The 21,493-nt window shown below is 41.5% G+C and overlaps 1 pseudogene; it reads left to right on the forward strand.

The window, feature by feature from the left end:
* The first annotated feature begins 472 nt into the window (after window positions 1-472).
* LOC128626213 (ezrin-like) lies at window positions 473-5,998 on the forward strand (annotated as a pseudogene).
* Window positions 5,999-21,493: the final 15,495 nt, after the last annotated feature.

The raw sequence follows: 21,493 nt of genomic DNA on the forward strand, positions 1-21,493 counted from the left end.
AGAAAGGCAAGGATTTACATCCAAGATTGCTCTATCCAGCAAAGCTATTATTTAGAATACAAGGGCAGAGAAAGTGCTTCCCAGAGAAGGTCAAGTTAAAGGAGTTCATCATCATCCATCACTTATATGAAATGTTAAAGAAACTTATCTAAGAAAAAGAAGGTAAAAAATATAAACAGTAAAATGACAACAAAAATCAGCCATAATGCAACTGCAAAGTAATAATCCTTATTAGGGATTAGATGTTTTATTTTCATTCTTATACATCATGTGTATAACTACATTTTTTGTTTCAAAATCTGGAATACATCCTGTTCATGATTATATTTTTCAGTTATCAATACTGCATAGACACTTTCCCATGTTTTCAATATTTTAAGAAACGAGTTAATGGGGATTCTACTTTCAATATGAGTGAGTGAACTCTTAATATTACCCTCTGACTAATGATTAAATAGTATAAATTAGGCCAATGCACAGACAGTCAGGAGTGCAGTGGTCCTCTGAGGACTCCATTAGTCCAGAGAGCCAAGCCATCTCAACTACTGCTGGTGACTTGTCTTTCCAGAGGATTAAAGAAAACCCACCCGGAACCGAAAATGCTAAACCAATCAATGTCTGAGTTGCCACCATGGATGCCGAACTGGAGTTTGAAATCCTACCAAATACGACAGGAAAACAGCTTTTTGATCAGGTGGTTAATACTGTCAGCATGACCAAAGTGTGGTACTCTGGCCTCCAGTTTGCAGGTAATAAAGGATTTCCCCACCTAGTTGAAACTTGATAAGAAGGTGACAGCCCAAGAGGTCAGGAAGAAGATTCCTCTCCAGTTCAAGTTTAGGGCCAAGTTCTTCTCAAAGATGTGTCTGAAGAACTCATCAAGGACATCACACAGAAGTTCTTCCTTCAAGTGAAGGAGGGCTTTCTTAGCGATGAGATTGACTGCCCTTCTGAGACCACGGAGCTTCTCATCTCTTATGTGGTGCAAGCCAAAGTTTGGAGACTATAACAAAGAAACACAGAAGTCTGGGTACCTCAGCTCGATGCAGCTGATCCTCCAGTGAGTCATGGACCTGCACAAGCTTGTCACAACCAGTGATAGAACTTGATCCAGGTGTGGCATGCTGAGCACCTTCAGATACTCAAAGAAATTGAGTGCTATGCTGAAGTATCTGAATATTGTCCAAGACCTGAAAATGTATGGAACCAATCATTTTGAGGTAAAAAAAAATAAGAAAGGAACAGACCTTTCGCTTGGAGTGGATGCCCTTAGACTAAAGATTTATGAGAAAGATGATAAGTTGACCTGAAAGATGGGCTTTCCCATGGAGTGAAATCAGGAACAAACTTTTCTTTGTTTTTTTAAAGATTTTATTTATTTATTTATTTACTTTTAGAGAGGAAGGGAAGGAGAGAAGGAGAGAAATATCAGTGTGTGGTTGCCTCTCGTTCATCTCCTGCTGGGAACTGGCCTGGAACCCAGGCACATTCCCTGACTGGGAATTGAAATGCCATCATGTGGTTCCCAGGCCCATGCCCAATCCACTGAGCCACACCAGCCAGGGCTCTTTATTTTTCATTTTTATTATTTTAAATATATTTTTTATTTTGTTGATTATGCCATTACATTTGTTCTATTTCCCCCTCCATTCCCCTCCTGCACACCACTCCCCCACCAATCCCCCACTTTGGTTCATGAACAGGTGTGTCAAGTTCTTTAGATTCTAGACTTCCCATACTATTCTTGCCCTCCCCACTATCTATTTTCTATCTCCTGTCTATGCCACTTAATTTCTGGACCTTCTCCCCCATTCTCCTTCTCCCACTCCCCTGTTGCTAACCCTCCATGTGATCTTCATTTCTATGGTTCACTTCTGATCTAACTGTCCTCTTAATTTGCTTTTGTTTTAGGTGTGGTTGTTAATAACTGTGAGTTTGCTGTCCTTTAACTATTCATCTTCTTTATCTTATTTTTCTTAGGTAAGTCCCTTTAACATTTTATATAATAAGAGCTTGGTGATGATGAACTCCTTGAATTTGATCTTATCTGAGAAGCACTTTATCTGTCCTTCCATTCTAAATGAAAACTTTGCTGCATAGAGCAATCTTGGTTGTAGGTCTTTGATTTTCATGACTTGGAAACCTATTTCTAGCCCCTTCTTGCCTGTAAAGTCTTTTTTGAGAAATTCGCTGACAGTCTGGTGGGAACTCCTTTGTAGGTGACTGTCCCCTTATCTCTTGCTGTTTCTAGGATTCTCTCCTTCATTTTAATCTTGGCTAATGTAATGATGTTGTGTCTTGGTGTGTTCCTTCTTGGGTCCAACTTCTTTGGGACTCTCTAAGCTTCCTGGATTTCCTGGAAGCCTATTTCCTTTGCCAGATTGGGGAAATTCTCCTTTATTATTTGTTCAAATATGTTTTCCACTCGTGGCTGTTCCTCTTCCCCTTCTAGTACCCCTATAATTCGGATGTTGGAGTGTTTAAAGATGTCCTGGAGGTTCCTAAGACTCTCCTCATTTTTTTGAATTCTTGTTTCTTCATTCTTTTCTGTTTGGTCATTTTTTTCTTCCTTCTGGTCTACTCCCTTGATTTGAGTCCCAGTTTCCTTTCCATTACTATTGGTTTCCTGTGTTACCATTCATTTTAATTAGCATAGCCTTCATGTGTTCCTCTAATTTGTGACTAAAATCAATGAGTTCTGTGAGCATCCTGATCACCAGTGTTCTGAACTGTGCATCTGAAAGTTTGGCTATTTCTTCATTGCTTAGATTTATCAGCCTGGGGCTCTGAGTTGTTCTTGAGCCATGTTTTGATCTGTTTGTGCCTGTTAGGTGTGAGGAGTGGAACCTTAGGTGTTCATCATGCTGGAGCCACCCAGGTCGCTGCTTTGTGATGCTGTATGTGGGGGCGGGGTCATAGAGGGAGCAATGGTGGTCCTCTCTGCTCGCCCAGTCCACCTCAGTGCTGGCCCCTGCCTTTTTATCTGTGCGCAAATGTGCTAGCCCACCGCCCTTAGCCAGCCACCTGGCCTGCTCGATCTGTCTCAATGCTCACTCGCCTCTTCATTGGTTTATCTGTGTGCAGATGCGTGACCGACTGCAGCCAGCCAGCCATGCCTCTTCCCTGGGTTCCGCCCATAGCTAGCCTGCACCTCGGAGCTGCACTCGCACCTGGGATCCGCACCCTCAGCTGCCTGTGCACCCGCCCGGGTCGGGGTATCTTTCTTGCCCAACCCTGCTCTGCTGCTGGCTTTGCCCCTCTCACTGGTTTAGCTGAGGGGTTTGTTATTTTTGGACTCTGTATTCAATATTCTGTGTGGTTTGGTTATGTTTATTGTTGTTAAAACTTTATTGTTTTTAGGTTTGGTTGTGCGAGGACGCAAAGTGTTTCCTCCTAAGCCTCCATTTTGGCGGACGTCCTCTTTATTTTTTTAAGAAGTAAAACATAATTATTTTATTTTATTTTTATTGTTGTTCAAGTACATTTGTCCCCATTTTCCTCCCACCACTCCCCCCCCAACTCACCCACCCCCACCTCCCACCCTAAATCCTACCCCCTTTTGCTTTGTCAATGGGGGGGAAGGAGACCAGCCCCCCTCTCCCTGAAGGATCTGAGATGACCTGCAAAACCAATCTGACAGGTTTAAAATTAGCAGGAGCCTTCCCCCCAGCAAGAGTAACACAATAAGACCTGGAGCTGTGAGAAAACCTGAGATGAATACAGAAAGAAGTCAGAAGGTGAACACCAATAACTGAGTCAAATCTTCCTTTCCTATCTTTCAGATATTTCTTTTTTAATTGTTTTTCAATTACAGTTGTCCCAATTTTTCTTCCTTTGCTCTCACCTGCCTCCTCTCCCCTCAGTCAATCCCCACACTGTTGTCCATTACCATGGGCCCTTTATACATGTTTCTTGACTGGACACTTCCCCTTATACCCCCCATTATCCCTTTCCCTCATCCCCTCTGGTCACTGTGATTTTGTTCCATCTTTCCATGTCTCTGGTTGTATTTTGCTCATTTGATTCCTTTGTCCATTATATTCCTATTATGGCTGAGATCATATGTTGTTTGTGTTTTACCACCTGGATTTTGTCACTTAGAACAATACTCTCCAATTCCATCCATGCTGTCATAAAGGGTAGGAGCTCCTTCTTTCATTCTACTGCATAATATTCCATTGTGTAAATGCACCACAGTTTTTTTATTCATTCATTAACTGATGGACACGTAGGTTGCTTCCAGCACTTGGCTACTGTAAATTGTGCTCCTATGAACATTGGGGTGCATAGCATCTCTTGAATTAGTGTTTCAGGATTCCTAGGGTATAATTGCAACAGTGGGATCATTAGATTAAAAGACTGTTCCATCTTTAGTTTTTGAGGAAATTCCATACTGTTTTCCACAGAGGCTGCATCAGTCTGTGTTCCCACCAACAGTGCACAAGGGTTCCCATTTCTCCACATTCTTGGCAGCACTTGTTGTTTGCTGACTGGTTTATGATGGCCATTCTGACTAGGGTGATGTGGTATCTGTTGTGGTTTTAATTTGAAACTCTCTGATGGCTAGTGATGTTGAGTGTCCTTTCATATGTTTATGGGCCCTCTGTGTGTCCTTTTTGGAGAAGTGTCTGTTCAGGTCCTTTGAAAAATTTTTAATTGGAGTGTTTGTCTTTCTGGTGTGGTTTTTTGAGTTCTTTATATATTTTGGAGATAAAACCCTTGTCCAATATATCACTGGCAAATATGTTTTCCCATGCAGTTGGTTCCCTTTTAATTTTACTAATGTTTTCTTTAGCTGTGCAGAAGTTTTTTAATATGGTGTATTCCCATTCATTTATTCTTTCCTTTGTATCTCTTGTCCTAGGAGATATACTGCCAAAGATATTGCTTCATGAGATATCTGACATTTTACTGACTATGTTTTCCTCTAGGACTTTTTTGGTGTCACGACTTACATCTCTTTCAATAACAACAAAAGTTTGTTATTAAGCCCATCAAAAGGAAGGCAACTGACTTATTCTCCCCCCCCCCCCCCGCAAATCAACAAGAAGATCCTGTTGCTTGCAAGGGGAACCATGACCTGAAGTTGCACCGCAGGAATCTTGACACCATCAAGGTGCAGAAGATGAAGCCCCAGGCCCCAAAGGAGAAGCACCAAAAGTAGCTGCAGCTGCAGCAGATGGAAAATAAGAAGAGGAGAGAAACTGCAGAGAGAGAAAGAAAGAGCAGGTGATATGGCAGAAGGAGGACCTGATGCTCAGGGTCCAGCACTATCAGCAAAATACCAAGAAGGCCAAGAAAGAGGTCCAGGACCAGTTTCAGAGGGTCCTGCAGCTGGAAGAGGAGCAAAAGTGCACCCACAGGGAGGCTGAGGGCCTCCAAGTTGACCACCTGGCCACGTGCTGCATGCCAAGGAGGAGCTGGAGAGGCAGGTAGCAGATCAGATAAAGAGCCAGCAGCAGCTGGCTACAGAGTTTGTAGAGCACACTGCCAAGATTGCCCTCTTGTAGGAGGCATGCATATGCAGGAAGGACAAAGTCAAGGAGTGGCAGCACCAGGCCTAGGAAGCCTAGATGACCTGGTGAAGACCAAGGAGGAGCTGCACATGGTGATGACAGAGTCCCCAACCCTGTCTACCCCTTCCCCCATGTACAAGTCTGTGGGCTACCACATCCAGGAGAACCTGAAGGAAGAGAGCATGGTGTACACAGGCTACAGGGTCAAGCTATTCAGCAAGGACATCCTGGAAGACCACAATGAAGAGAAACAGATCGCAGAGGCAGAGAAGAACTAATGCTTGCAGTGGCAGCTGATGACTCTATCCAGTGAGAAGTTCCATGACAGAGACTAGAGCAAGAGGAACCACAATGATATCATCTGCAATGAGAACATGCAGCAAGTCCAGGGAAAGTACAAAATCCTGTGGCAAATCTGACAGGGCAACACCAAGCAGCACAGTGACCAGTCTGAGGCAACACGACTGCCATGTCAGGACTAGGTGGGGTGGGATGGGTCCTCTAGCAAGGCCTCCACTGACAATCACACTCAAATTCTGAAACTTGAAGTATTTTTAATTCTCTAAATCTTTTAGACTCTTCTTCCTACTCCTGTTCTTTTAAAAATAGTGTCTATTTCAGTGGGAATATTCTGGAACTGGGACTGGTGAAAGTATCCCTGCTTTATTATTTTCCCATTTGTATCAGAGTGCCCAGCAGGCCTAATCATCATCATCATCATCATCATCATCACCATCAAATCACTTCCTGTCTTGTGCTTGGAGCAGGGCTGATTGAACTAAGGAGAGAGGTCTGTGTAGTCTGAATAACAAACTCCATGCTGGCATGTGTGACCTTAGAGTCCATATAATTAAAGAAAACCAGATTGTAGCTTTTATTCTGTGCTGTACTTTTTTCTGTATTTGAAATGAGCTCAAATGGATTTATATGTACTTGATTCTATTAAGGATACTTCTCTTATATTTATGTTTTCTGAGGTGTGAAAACTGAGGCTAAAGTACTCTTTTTTAAATGTTTTATTTATTTATTTTTAGAGAGAAAGGAATGGAAGGAGAAAGGGTGGGAGAGAAACATTAATGTGTGGTTGCCTCTCATGTGTTCCCTACTGAGGACCTGGCTTGCAACCCAGGCCCTAACTGGGAATTGAACCTGTGACCCTTTGCTTCACAGGCTCATGTTCAATCCACTGAGCTACACCAGCCAGGGCTAAAGCATTCTGATACACAAATGCACACAGGGACTTCCTCCCTTACTGACAAAATTCTATGATCATTGAGGATGAACAACACAGGAGGACACTCCACTCTTGGATAAACTTGTCTTTTTTTTAACAGTTAGAGGGCTATGCTGCTGAACTTGCACACCTAATTAATGATCATCATTAGATTATAATATTTATATATAATCAATATGGGTTTGTAACAATTTTAAAAAGGAAAAGTTTTGTTTTGCATATTTTGTTACCTTTTATAGAATGATAGAAGCATGCAGATTTGGGAGAAGAATCACAGTTTGAAGGAAGCAAGTGTCATAGAATAAATTTTGTTTTTAGACAAAAAGAAAATGAAGACAATGAATCATCAGCAAATCTAAACTATAAGAAATGCCAAAGAAAGTTCTTCAAGTGAAAAAAACAGTCTTAGGTCATTAGGAATGACTGAAGAGACTCAAAGTAATGTAAATATTTGAGTAAAATGAAAAACCATTCAATTTATTTAAAATACATACAACTATTTAAAGCAAACAATATCTTATGGAGTTGAAATGGAAGTAGTTGTAATACATATGGCAAACATTGCATAAAAGTAGGTGAGGAGGGGTAGAAAATGGACCTATGTAGTTGTAAGGTTACTATATTTTATGTTAAGTGGTAAAATACTAATTCTTAGTAGGCTGTCACAATTTCAGAATGCATACTGGAATCTCTACAGCAATTACTAAAAATTAAATATAATTAAAAGTTAATAGATAAAATCATATTCTAAAATGCATTCAAATAACCTAAGGGAGGGCACACTGGGAAAGACAGGAAGAGAAATATAAAAGGAAATAAAAACCAAGAGTAGACCTAAAGACAACCATATGCATATAATACATGACACTCCAATGAAAAGGTAGAAATGATCAGAAACACTGTAATTCAAAACTCTGTCTTGAACATACTTTATTTTTATGTATATAATATATATGTTAAATATGATACAGATATGTGGAAAATTAGATTGAAAAGCTATATTTGCAGGCAGTGAGCATAAGAGAGCCATAGTATCTATATTCCTACCAGCTAAAATAAACTTTAAGACAAAGAGTATTACTAAGGTAGAGTGGGACGTTTTATAGTGATAACAATTAATTTGTCTGGAAAGATGTAAATGCACATGTAATTAATTACAGAACTTCCAAATCCATGGAACAGGAAGCTACAGAATTAAGGAGAGAAATAGACATTTCCAAAATCACAGTAGATATTAATACCCTACTTTCAGTAATTAATAGAACATCTACACAAAACTCAGGTTAAACATAGAGGAGCTGAACAATGATATGAACCAGGTTGACTTAATTGACATTTATAGACTAAGACATCCAATAGCTACAGAATATATATACTTTTCATTTCTATATGGTACATTCACCAAGATAAACCATACATATGTCCATAAAGCAGATTTCAGTGCATCAAAAAAAAATGAAATCACACAGTACACAAAACAATTACAGTAGAAACTAATAGCAATAGGAATCTAAGCAATCCTCAAATATTTGGAACTTAATCAAGATGCTTCTAAGTAATCCGGACTTCTGCCAAGATGGAGGCATAGGTAGAAATACCTTGTGTCCACACACAACCAAATCTAAAAACAACAAAGTTTTAATAATAATAAATGCAACCGAACCACACAGAAAATTGACAATACGGAGTCCAAAAACAACGAAATGCTCAGCTAAACCGGTAAGAGGGGAGAAGCCAGTAGAGGAGCGGGTTGGCCAAAAAGATCCACGACCAGGGTGGTGCGCAAGCAGCCGAAGGCACGGATCCCAGGTGCGGGCTAGCTATGGGCAGACACGGGGAAGAGGCGCGACTGGCTGTCTGTGGTAGGTCGAGTATTTGTGTGTAGATAAACCAGTGAAGAGGCGAGCATTGAGACTGCACGGCGCAAGAAGGTGGGCTCACACATTTCTGCTCAGATAAACAGGCGGGGGCGAGCGGTGGGATTGACTGGGCCAGCAGAGAGGATCGCCATTTCTCCCTCTCTGACCCGCCCCCACATACAGCATCACAAACCAGCAACCTGGCCAGCTCCGCCATGATGAACATCTAAGGCTCCACTCCTCATACCTAACAGGCATGAACAGATCAAAACATGGCTCAAGAACAACTCAGAGCCCCAGAGCCGATAAATCTAAGTGATGAAGAAATAGCCAAACTTTCAGATGCACAGTTCAGAACACTGCTGATCAGGATGCTCACAGAACTGGTTGATTTTAGTCACAAATTAGAGGAACATGTGAAGGCTAAACTAATTGAAATGAATGGTAATGCACAGGAAACCAATAGTAATGGAGGTTTGAGTCCCAGTCCCACAGGAGACTGGGACTCAAATCAAGGGAGTAGACCAGAAAGAAGGAAAAAATCACCAAACAGAAAAGAATGAAGAAACAAGAATTCAAAAAAATGAGGAGAGGCTTAGGAACCTCCAGGACATCTTTTTTTCCTCTTTTTTTTATTGATTATGCCATTACATTTGCTTTCTTCCCCTCCCGTTCCCCTCCACCCTGCACACCCCTCCACCACCATGCCTCTCCTTTAGTTCTTGAACACGTGTCTCAAGTTCTTTACATTCTCTATTTCTCCTACTATTCTTACCCTCCCCCTATCTATTTTCTATCTACTGTCTATGCCACTTATTTTCTGTACCTTCTCCCCCCTTCTCCTTCTCCTACTCCCCTGTTGTTAATCCTCTACATGATCTTCATTTCCATAGTTCATTCCTGATCTAGCTGTCCTCTTAATTTGCTTTTGTTTTAGGTGTGGTTGTTGATAACTGTGAGTTTGCTGTCCTTTCACTGTTCATATTTTTTACCTTCTTTTTCTTAGGTAAATCCCTTTAACATTTCATATAATAAGGGCTTGGTGATGATGAACTCCTTGAATTTGGTCTTATCTGAGAAGCACTTTATCTCTCCTTCCATTCTAAATGAAAACTTTGCTGGATAGAGCAATCTTGGTTGTAAGTCTTTGGTTTTCATCACTTGGAATACCTCTTTCCAGCCCCTTCTTGCCTGTAAGGTCTCTTTTGAGAAATGTGCTCACAGTCTGATGGGAACTCCTTTGTAGGTGACTGTCCCCTTATCTCTCGCTGCTTCTAGGATTCTTTCCTTCATTTTAATCTTGGCTAATGTAATGATGATGTGGCTTGGTGTGTTCCTTCTTGGGTCCAACTTCTTTGGGACTCTCTGAGCTTCCTGGATTTCCTGGAAGTCTGTTTCCTTTGCCAGAATGGGGAAGTTCTCTTTTATTATTTGTTCAAATAAGGTTTCCACTCATGACTGTTCCCCTTCCCCTTCTGGTACCCCTATAATTCGGATGTTGGAGTGTTTAAAGATGCCCTGGAGGTTCCTAAGCCTCTCCTCATTTTTTCTGAATTCTTGTTTCTTCATTATTTTCTGTTTGGTCATTTTTTTCCTCTTTCTGGTCCACTCGTTTGATTTTAGTCCCAGTTTCTTTTCCATTACTATTGGTTTCCTGTGCATTACCATTCATTTCTTTTTTTTTAAATTTTTATTTAGTTATTTTTCAAGTACATTTTTTAATCTATTTCTCAGCCTTCATATGTTCCTCTAATTTGTGACTAAAACCAACAAGTTCTGTGAGCATCCTTATCACCAGTGTTTTGAACTGTGCATCTGAAAGTTTAGCTATTTCTTCATCACTTAGATTTATCGGCTCTGGGGCTCTGAGTTGTTTTTGAGCCATGTTTTTATCTGTTTGTGCCTGTTACATATGAGGAGTGGAGCTTTAGTTGTTTACCAGGGCAGGGCCACCCAGTTTCCTGGTTTGTGACACTGTATGTGGGGGCGGGGTCAGAGAGGGAGCAATGGCTGTCCTCTCTGCTGGCCCAGTCAATCCCACCGCTCACCCCCGCCTGTTTATCTGAGCAGAAATGTGTGAGCCCACCGTCCTGCGCCGTGCGGTCTCAATGCTCACCTTTTCACTGGTTTATCTGCATGCAGATACTTGACCAACCACAGCCAGCCAGCCATGCCTCTTCCCCGTGTCTGCCCATAGCTAGCCCACACATGGGATCCGTGCCTTCGGCTGCTTGCGCACCACCCCAGTCAGGGATCGTTTTGGCCAACCCGCTCCTCTACTGGCTTCTCCCCTCTTACTGGTTTAGCTGAACATTTTGTTGTTTTCGGACTCCGTATTGTCAATTTTCTGTGTGGTTTGGTTGTGTTTATTATTGTTAAAACTTTGTTGTTTTTAGATTTGGTTGTGCGTGAATGCAAGGTGTTTCCACCTATGCCTCCATCTTGGCAGAAGTCCTCTAGGACATCTTTAAACATTTCAACATTCTAATTATAGGGGTACCAGAAGGGGAAGAGGAACAGTCCCGAGTGGAAACCTTATTTGAATAAATAATAAAGGAGAACTTCCCCATTCTGGCAAAGGAAATAGACTTCCAGGAAATCCAGGAAGCTTAGAGAGTCCCAAAGAAGTTGGACCCAAGAAGGAACACACCAAGCCACATCATCATTACATTAGCCAAGATTAAAATGAAGGAAAGAATCCTAGAAGCAGCAAGACATAAGGGGACTGTCACCTACAAAGGAGTTCCCATCAGACTGTCAGCTCATTTCTCAAAAGAGACCTTACAGGCAAGAAGGGGCTGGAAAGAAGTATTCCAAATCATGAAAATCAAAGACCTACAACCAAGATTGCTCTATCCAGCAAAGTTTTCATTTAGAATGGAAGGACAGAAAAAGTGCTTCTTAAATAAGACCAAATTCAAGGAGTTCACCATCACCAAACCCTTATTTTATGAAATGTTAAAGGAACTTACGTAAGAAAAAGGAGATAAAAAATATGAACAGTGAAAGGACAGCAAACTCACAGTTATTAACAACCTCACCTAAAACAAAAGCAAACTAAGAGGACAGCTAGATTAGGAATGAACCATAGAAATGAAGATCACGTGGAGGGTTAGCAATAGGGGAGTGGGAGAAGGAGAAAAGGGGGAGAAGGTACAGAAAATAAGTGTCATAGACAGTAGATAGAAAATAGATAGGGGAGGGTAAGAATAGTAGGGGAAATAGAGAATGTAAAGAACTTGAGACACGTGTTCATGAACTAAAGGGCAGGCATGGTGGGGGAGGGGTGTGCAGGGTGGAGGGGAACAGAGGGGGGAATAGAACAAATGTAATGGCATAATCAATAAAAAAGATGCTTCTAAGTAATCAATGAGCCAAAGAAGAAATTTTAATCAAATTATAATAAAAATAAAATAAAACAGATCAAAATATTGTGCTTAGAAAGAAATTTATAGTTTAATTTTTTTCTGTTTTATAATATGTATTTATTTATCATTTTAATTGTTATTCTATTACAAGCATGTCATTTTTTTCCTTTTTTTCCCACTTCCACCCATCCCACACTCCATTGCCACAATCAATTCCCACCCTGTTGTCCATGTCCGTGTGTAATTCATAACTGTTTTTTGTCTAGCCCCTTCCACTTCTTTCCACCATTGTCTCCCTCTTCATTCCCCTCTGGTCACTTTCAGCCTGCTCCATTGTGTTTATGCCTGTGGTTCTATTTTGTTCATGAGTTTTTAAAAAGATTTTATTTATTTATTTTAGAGAGATATGGAAGGGAGGGAGAAAGAGAAGAGTGAGACATCAGTGTGTGGTTGCCTCTAGCACACCCCATACTGGGGACCTGACCAGCAACACAGGCATGTGCCCTTACTGAAAATCAAACTGGCAATGCTTTGGTTCACAAGCCTGCACTCAATCTACCAAGCTACACCAGCCAGGGCCTTCATTAGTTTATTTTGTCTGTTATATTCAACATATAGGTGAGATTATATCATATTTGTCTTTCACCAACTGGCTTATTTCACTTACCGCAATAGTCTGCAGTTCCATCCATGCTGTTACAAAAGGTAGGATTTTCTTCTTTCTTTCAGCTGTGTAGTATTCCATTGTGTGAATGTACCATAGATTTTTTTTAGATCCACACATTTACTGATGGGCACTTAGGTTGTCTAGCACTTAGCTATCAAAAGTTGCCCTGACTGGTATAGCTCAGTGGATTGAGCGTGGGCTTGCGAACCAGATAATCACAGTTCAATTCCCAGTCAGGGCACATGCCTGGGTTGCAGGCCAGTTCCCTGTAGGCCAGTTCCCAGCAGGGGATGCACAAAAGGCAACCATACATTGATGTTTCTCTCCCTCTCTCCTTCCCTTCCCCTCTAAAGATAAATAAATAAAATTAAAAAAAAATACCACCACTAAGAATGTAGGGGTGCATAAGTTTTTTTGAACTGGTGACTTGAAATTCTTAGGGTGTATTCCCTGTGACAAAATCACTGGGTAAAAAGGCAGTTCAATTTTTAGTTTTTGAAGAAATTCCATACAGTTTTCCACAGTGGCTGCACCTTTCTGCATTCCCATCAACAATGTATTAGGGTTTCCTTTCCTGTGCAGCTTCTCCAGCACTCGTTTGTTGATTTATTAATGATGGCCATTCTCACCAGTGTGAAGTGGTATCTCATCGTGGTTTTAATTTGCATATATCTGATGGCTAGTGATGATGAGCATCCTTTCATATGTCTCTGGGCCCTCTGTTTGCCCTTCTTGGAGAAGTGTCAGTTCAAGTGTTTTGCCCATTTTTTAATTGGGTTATTTGTCTTCATAGATTGGAGTCGTGTGCATTCTTTATATATTTTGGAGATCAAACCATTGCCTGAGGTATCATTGGCAAATATGTTTTCCCATATTGTTGGTACTCCATTCATTTTAATGCTGTTTTCTTTAGTCATGAAGAACCTTTTAAATTTGGTGAGGTCCCATTTGTTTATTCTTTTCTTTATGTCCCTTGCTTTAGGGGACATATCAGAGAAGATATTGATATGTGGCATATCTGAAATTTTCTTGTCTATGTTTTCCTCTAGGACTTTTATGGTGTCATGACTTTTATTTAAGTCTTTTATCCATTTTGAGTTTATTCTGTTGTATGGTGTAAGTTGGTGCTCTAGTTTGTTTGTTTGTTTGTTTGTTTCTTTCTTTCTTTCTTTTTTTCTTTTGCATGTACCAGTCTAGGTCTACCAATATAATATTTTGAAAAAGCCATCTTTATTCCATTGTGTACAGCAAGTAATATACAAGGGAGCTCCAATAAGCCTATCAGCTGATTTATCAACAGAAACGCTACAAACCAGAAGGGATTGGCATGAAATATTTGAGAAACTTAAAGTTTTAAATGTTTTTTTTGGAAAAGCAGAAAAAAAAATAATATCAATTACATAAATTCCTACCTCAAGAAGCTAAAAATATAAGAACATAAACCAAAAGTATTTGAAAGGAATAATATATACATGAGAGAAGGAATAAACATACCAGATTACACAGAAAGTTAATGAAACCAAAAGGCGGTTCTGTGAAATTATCAACACAATTGATAAAACCTTGGCTGGGTTGATTGAGAAAAAATGAGAGAATATGTAAATCATTATCAGGAATTAAAAAGAGTTTAGCAAATTCTGTCCAATCAATATTAATAAGATAATTTAAAGAAAGATTTTAAAAGATTTGTTTTAACAGTTTCAATTATTTACTTTAAATTGAAAAAAAATTCAATTTAATTCTTTTACCATGCACTTGCAACTATTGCCTTGAAGCTCTCTCTGTTCAGTGGAATATGTTGCTATCATGCCCATCCTGGATATTTATGAATTTAAAAAAATTTTTTAAATTTTTTTATTGATTATGCTGTTACAGTTGTTCTATCCCCCCTTTATTCCCCTCCACCCTACCCCTCATCCCCACCATTACCCCCCTTTAGTTTATGACCATGTGTCTCAAGTCCTTTAGATTCTATATTTCCCATGCTATTCTTGCCCCCCATCTATTTTCTATCTACTGTCTATGCTACTTATTTTCTGTACCTTCTCCCCCCTTCTCCTCCTCCCACTCCCCTGTTGCTAACCCTCCTTGAGATCTTCATTTCTATGTTTCCACTCCTGATCTAGCTGTCCTTTTAGTTTGCTTTCGTTTTAGGTGTGGTTGTTAATAACTGTGAGTTTGTTGTCCTTTCACTGTTCATGTTTCTTTAACTTCTTTTTCTTAGATAAGTCCCTTTAACATTTCATATAATAAGGGCTTGGTGATGATGAACTCCTTGAATTTGATCTTATCTGAGAAGCACTTTATCTGTCCTTCCATTTTAAATGAAAGTTATGCTGGATAGAGCAATCTTGGATGTAGGTCTTTGGATTTCATGACTTGGAATACCTCTTTCCAGCCCCTTCTTGCCTGTAAGGTCTCTTTTGAGAAATCTGCTGACAGTCTGATGGGAACTCCTTTGTAGGTGATTGTCCCCTTAGCTCTTGCTGCTTCTAGGATTCTTTCCTTCATTTTAATTTTGGCTAATGTAATTATGATGTGCCTTGGTGTGTTCCTTCTTGGGTCCAACTTCTTTGGGACTCTCTGAGATTCCTGGATTTCCTGGAAGTGTATTGTCTTTGCCAGATTGGGGAAATTCTCCTTTATTATTTGTTCAAATAAGTTTTCCACTGGTGGCTGTGCCTTTCCCCCTTTTGGTACCCCTATAATTCGGATGTTGGAGCGTTTAAAGATGTCCTGGAGGTTCCTAAGACTCTCCTCATTTCTTTGAATTCTTGCTTCTTGACTCTTTTCTGTTTGGCCATTATTTGCTTTCTTCTGGTCCACTCCATTGATTTGAGTCCCAGTTTCCTTTTCATTGCTATTGGTGTCCTGTGCAATTCCATTCATTTCAATTAGTTTCGCCTTCATATATTTGTCTAATTTGTCGGTATAATCAACCAGTTCTGTGAGGATCCTGATCACCAATGTTTTAAACTGTGCGTCTGTGAGTTTTGCTATTTCTTCATCACTTAGATCTATGGGCTCTGGGGCTCTGAGATCCTCCTGCGCCATTCTTGGTCTGTTTGGGCCCTTTAAGTGTGAGAAGCAGTGCCTTGGATTCCCAGGTCGCTGGGTTGTGATGCTGTATGTGGGGGCGTGGCCATAGAGGGGAAATGGTGATCCCCTCTGCCGCTTCTCACAGCTGGGTGCAGAGGAGCAGTGCCATAGGTGGTTCACCTGGGCCGGGCCACTCAGAGTCGCTGGTTATGACACTGTATGTGGAGATGGGGTCAGAGCAGGGAAATGGCGGCGCCCTCCACTGCCGCTTGCCGTGGGGACCTGCCGGCCAGGTCCAACCGCCCACTCCCTCACCTGTCCACCCTCGCACAAATGTGCGACCTCAGTCAACACGCAGCCCCGGGCCCGGCTGTCTCCCCTGCGGTCGCTCGCCTGGTTGCTCGCTGGGTCGCTCACTAGGTCTGACCCTGCGCCTGGATTCTGCGGGCCTGAGTGTGTCTGGCCGAGTCCTCCTGTGCAAACCTGCTCTGCCAGCCGCTGGTTTCGCCCCTTACCGGTCAGGCTGAAGAATTTGTTGTTAACGGACTTCCGAAAAGTTCAATTTTTGGTGTTCTGGCTGTGTTTTCTGTTGGTAATATTTAGTTTTCTCTAATCTTGGTTGTGTGAGAAGGCACGGCACATCCACCTATGCCTCCATCTTGGCGGAAGTCCGAATTTTTAAAATTTTTTGTTGTTCAATTAGTTATCTGCATTTCTCCCCACCCCTCCCCCACACCGAGCCAAATTCACCTCCCTCCCTTGTTTTCACCCTTCCCCTTGGTTTTGCCCATGTGTCCTTTATAGTAGTTCCTGAAAACCCTTATCCTCATTGTCCCCTCCCCTGCTTCTGGCTATTGTTAGGTTGTTCTTAATTTCAATGACTCTGGCTACATTTTGTTTGCTTTTCTCTTTTGTTGATTATGTTACAGTCAAAGGTGAGATCATATGGTATTCTTGGATATACAACATATTACATTTGACAACATAAAACAGATAAATTTCACAACATAGAGAATGAGGCATCTCCTGCCAAATGGTTTTAGGAAGACAACATTACTTTGATATCAAAACCTGAAAAATACCAATACCTGTCATGAAAATAGATGCAAAAGCTCTTAATAAAATATTAATAAACCAAATCCAACTAAAAGGTACCACAATAACTAAATTTTATACCAGGAATACATTAAAAATAAATCAATATAATTCATCACCTTAACTGAAAAAGGAGAAAAATATATTATTTCAATAGATGTAGAAAACCATTCATGTTTTAAAATAAAAAGAAATAAACTCACAAGAAGAATAGAAAAGTGTTCCTCAATCTGACTAATAGCAGCTGTTAAATGACAAAAAATTTAAAGAACCATGGAGTGTACAATTCTATAATACTTCATCAGTATATTGAGTTGTGTGCTCACCACCAATATTGTAGTTTCCTTCTCTCACCATATATTTGTCCCACTTTACCCTCTTGGTATACCCTCAACCCCCATCTCCTCTGGCAACCATCATACTGTTGTCTTTGTCTATGAGTATTTTTGCTTTGCTAATCCTAATATAATTGGGTTATCTGGGATATTATTCTGATTCTTGTGTTTTTAGCTTTATTCTTAAAGTTTTTATTTACCTGATTTTATAATTTTGGTTTTAAACATGAGTGATCTAGCTGTCCCTTTCAAAAAGTTTTTATGTGGAATAGTAGAGAAGGGAGAATAAAAAGGGTAGGGTAAGGAAAGAAACAGATTTCCTCCCCTGGTGGGGGTCAGTGGGTGCTGTGATTAATGGTGGGTTTGCAATGGTTGGAGTTACAGTGTCGATGAAGACAATATTGTTCAAAATCACCTGTCACCAATCTGTGGGCTCCTTTAAGATAGGCACTGTCAACAATAACAACAACCACAATAACAACAGAACTAAACAAAATACTTAATGGAGAAACATTAAACACTTTCAGCTTAGTGTTATACTGATAGTCTTAGCTATTGCAATAAGGGAAGAAAAACAAATATAAAACATTAACACCTGAAAGGAATAAGTGAAATGGTCTCTTTCCAGATGATTATTCATGTAGAAAAATCCTACAAAATTTAAAAAACAATTAATAGAAATAACTAATGAATCCAGCAAAGTCACAGGATACAAAGTAAATATTCAAAAGTCAATTATATTTTTATATACCAGCAAATGAGAGGAAAATAACATTAAAAAATTATTTGATAATCTTAAAAAACATGAAAGGTTTCTTCAAGGAAAACTATAAAACATTGTTGACGGAAATTATAGGCAATCCAAATAAAAATTCCAACAGGAATTTTTGTGTAAAAATTTTAATTGTTTCCAAATGTTAATTGAAATACAAGTGACCTAGAATTGCCAAAGTAATTTTTAAGAGAAAAAAATGTTTTTTAAAAAATATTTTATTTATTTATTTTTGGAGAGAGGAGAGGAGAAGAGAGAAAGAGAAGGAGAAAAACATCATTGTGTAGTTGCCCTCAAGACCCTCATACTGGGGACTTTGCCCACAACCCAGGTGTTGGAGCCCAGGAGGCTTGTAAGGGGTCGAGGATAGGGTCCTGCACCACAGGCGTGGTATCTGGGCCTGGTTTCCGGCCTCGGGGCTGTCCTGGGTTGTGACTGCTTTCTGACCCCTTGAGAAACTAGCCGCCTCTCCTTACCCATCAACTCATATCTTTGGCCTGTGCGTCATGTACCCACCCGGAAGGTATGTTAGCCTGAGAACATCCTGACTCTAAGGGAAGAGATAAACTTTGTAGGTCAAGGAAGTGAGCTATGTGCCAGAAGGCTTCTCCTTTGTTCTCCTTTGTATCCAAGATTGTATATAAGCCAGAAGACTGCGCAATAAACTTGCCTTATGCCAGCAGAGCATTTGGTCCTCTCCTTTATTCAGTCCCTCGCTCAGCCTCACGACCACCCTTGCTACAGCAGGCTGCGGCAGAGTGGCACCCGGAACAGGGATCTGAAGAGTCCAAAATCGTGAGGATTTGAGACCCCGAGAGGACCACTGCCAGGGCCCGGTAAGTTAAAAGTAAAAGTAGCAGGGAGCGGTGTTGGAGAGCATAATAATGGGGAATTCCCACTCTTCCGAAAGGGAGTTGTTTGAACAAGTATTGTGCATCCTATTAAGGGGATGAGGTGTCATAACCTCTAAAGGGCAAATCCATTGTTTTGTGAATTTTGTCCAACAAGTATGTCCTTGGTTCCCTGTAGAGGGAACGATCAATATTGACACTTGGAGAAAGATTGGGGAGCGGATTCGAGAGCATTACCGAGCTCACGGTCCTGAAAAGACTCCCGTTGATGCCTTCTCCTTGTGGTCCCTAGTGAAGGATTGTTTGAAAGGGGACTCTGAGCTAGATAAATGGGAAAAAGGGACCAGAGGCAGTCCCACTCTGAGGGCTACATGCTCTGCAGAGGATTTGTTTAACAACCCCCCGCCTCTGCCATCTGCACCTCCGCCGCCGTTAGAGCCTCCGCTGCATGAGCAACCAGATGTTAAGCTTGAGGGTCTTGAATCTAGAGATCCAGACCCTGCGGAGGTCAATTGGGATGATCTAGAGGAACGAGCGGCGGCTTATGATCCCCCTCATGGAGCATTTGTTGCCACTGAGGCCAAAGAAAATAAGAAGGATAAGCCAGAGCCGGCTGTGCTCTTTAAGGACCTTCCGCAGTTGTTGCACTCCCTTCAGGAGCAGACTCAGGATTCTGGGAAGAATATCGCAAATAGAGAACGGACCTCTGTTTCTGAGGATCCTATGTTTCCCAGAGATCCCACCTCTCCGTTAATAGCTCGAGTGGGGTTCCGCCCGCATCCTCCCCAGAAGGACGCTGTCGTGTCGCCTTTACAGACTGCGCTGCGGCACGCGCTCCGTGACAGGGAGTCAATAGATGGTTTCTCCCCTGAGAGACAGATTTTCCCTGTCCTTCAGAGGCAGAATGATCAAGGCCAACAGTGGCGAGATTATGAGCCTATTCCTTACAAAGCCTTGAAGGAGTTGAAATTAGCTTGTGCCCAATATGGGGCTATGGCCCCCTTTACTATTGCTACCATAGAGACTATTGCGTCATACCTTATACTTCCGAGCAGTTTTCCTGGCTAATGAACATGAATGATTCTTTTCCATTGGCCTTTGAAGGCTTTTCAGGACAGATGTCTCATCATTTCCCGAAGGACAAGATTTTGCATTTTGCCTCTCAAGCCCATTTTATCTTTCCCAGAAATCTCTCCCTCACCCCTTTGACTTCCGCCGTCAATTTGTTCACAGATGGTTCATCTAATGGACGCGCTGTTCTAATCACCCCAGAAAATTCCCAGGTTTGGCAGGTCGCCTCCCGTTCTGCTCAAGAAGTCGAACTCTTTGCTGTTCATCAGGCCTTCCTCCTTATCCCTGAACCTTTTAATCTTTACTCTGACAGTCAATATATTGTCCATGCTTTAGCTGTTTTAGAAACTGTCCCTTTAATTACGACTTCTAATCGTACGGTTCTCCAGTTATTCCACTCCATCCAGCAATTGCTTCGACAGCGAAAAGCCCCCTGCTTTGTTGGTCACCTTCGGGAACATTCATCTCTTCCAGGACCTTTGGCGACATCGAATGTGCTCGCAGACTCCCATACTCACGTCTTTCTTTCGCAGCAGCAACGTGCTCAACAATCCCATGCCCTTCACCACCAATCTGCCCGATCTCTTCGGTACCAATTTCAGCTTACCCGAGAGGCGGCACGACAGATAATGTTAAGTCGTGCTCAACCTGTTCTCAGCTGCTTCCAGTACCCCATTTTGGTGTTAACCCCCGTGGTCTCAAGCCTAATGATCTCTGACAGATGGATGTTACGCATTGCCCCTCCTTTGGCACACTTTGATATCTACATGTCACTATTGATACTTGTTCTCATTTCCTTTTTGCCTCTCCTCTATCCGGCGAAAACGTTCGCAATGTAATCTCTCATTTGCTATCTTGCTTTTCAGTACTTGGTGTCCCCAAAATTTTGAAGACCGACAACGCCCCTGCCTATACCAGTAAAGCCTTCGCCTCTTTCTGTAATTCCTTTCAAATCCTTCATAAGACAGGTATCCCTCATAACCCTCAAGGACAAGGAGTCATCGAATGAGCGCACCTTTCTCTCAAACAACAATTTGCTAAACTAAAAGGGGGGAGATGGTATAGCCCCCATTCTCCAAAACTGCTTGTATCTCATTCCCTATTTGTTTTAAATTTTTTAACTTTAGATTCGGAGGGGCGCTCCACGGCGGACAGGCACTGGGGGCCGCGCATGTGGCACTACCCTCAAGTATTTTGGAGAGACACCATGGATGGGTCTCGGCATGGGCCTGACCCGGTATTAGTTTGGGGCCGAGGGCATGTTTGTGTTTTTCCCACAGACGCTGAGTACCCACGGTGGTTGCCCGAGAGGTGTGTCTGCCATTCCCAAGAGCAAAATAAAGAAGCTCCAGAGAAGACTCGCGGTCATGTTACTGAGGAACTGGAGAGCCCAGACGTGACTCCAGCAGTTGGCGCTGATCTTGAGCCTCCTGTGGATACTGAAAACTCAAGTGAAGGCTGAAGAATATTGGGCCTTCCTTTCCAATCCTCCCGTCCTGCATCCACTTACTTGGGAGGACAATGATTTTGTGCCTGTTTATGTGAACAATACCCGGGTCTTAGGCCCGCCATCTTCCGGGCATATCTTGCCCGTGTCAGCTAAGTATAATTATACCGGCCTGTCTACTACTCAACCCATTTGCTTTTCTTCGACCCCGGGAAATTGTACCCTTATCTCCAGGTATA

The sequence above is a fragment of the Artibeus jamaicensis genome, unplaced genomic scaffold (assembly GCF_021234435.1).
Source record: "Artibeus jamaicensis isolate MK-2021 breed Jamaican fruit bat unplaced genomic scaffold, CSHL_Jam_final scaffold_461, whole genome shotgun sequence".
In the NCBI taxonomy this organism is placed as follows: Eukaryota; Metazoa; Chordata; class Mammalia; order Chiroptera; family Phyllostomidae; genus Artibeus; species Artibeus jamaicensis.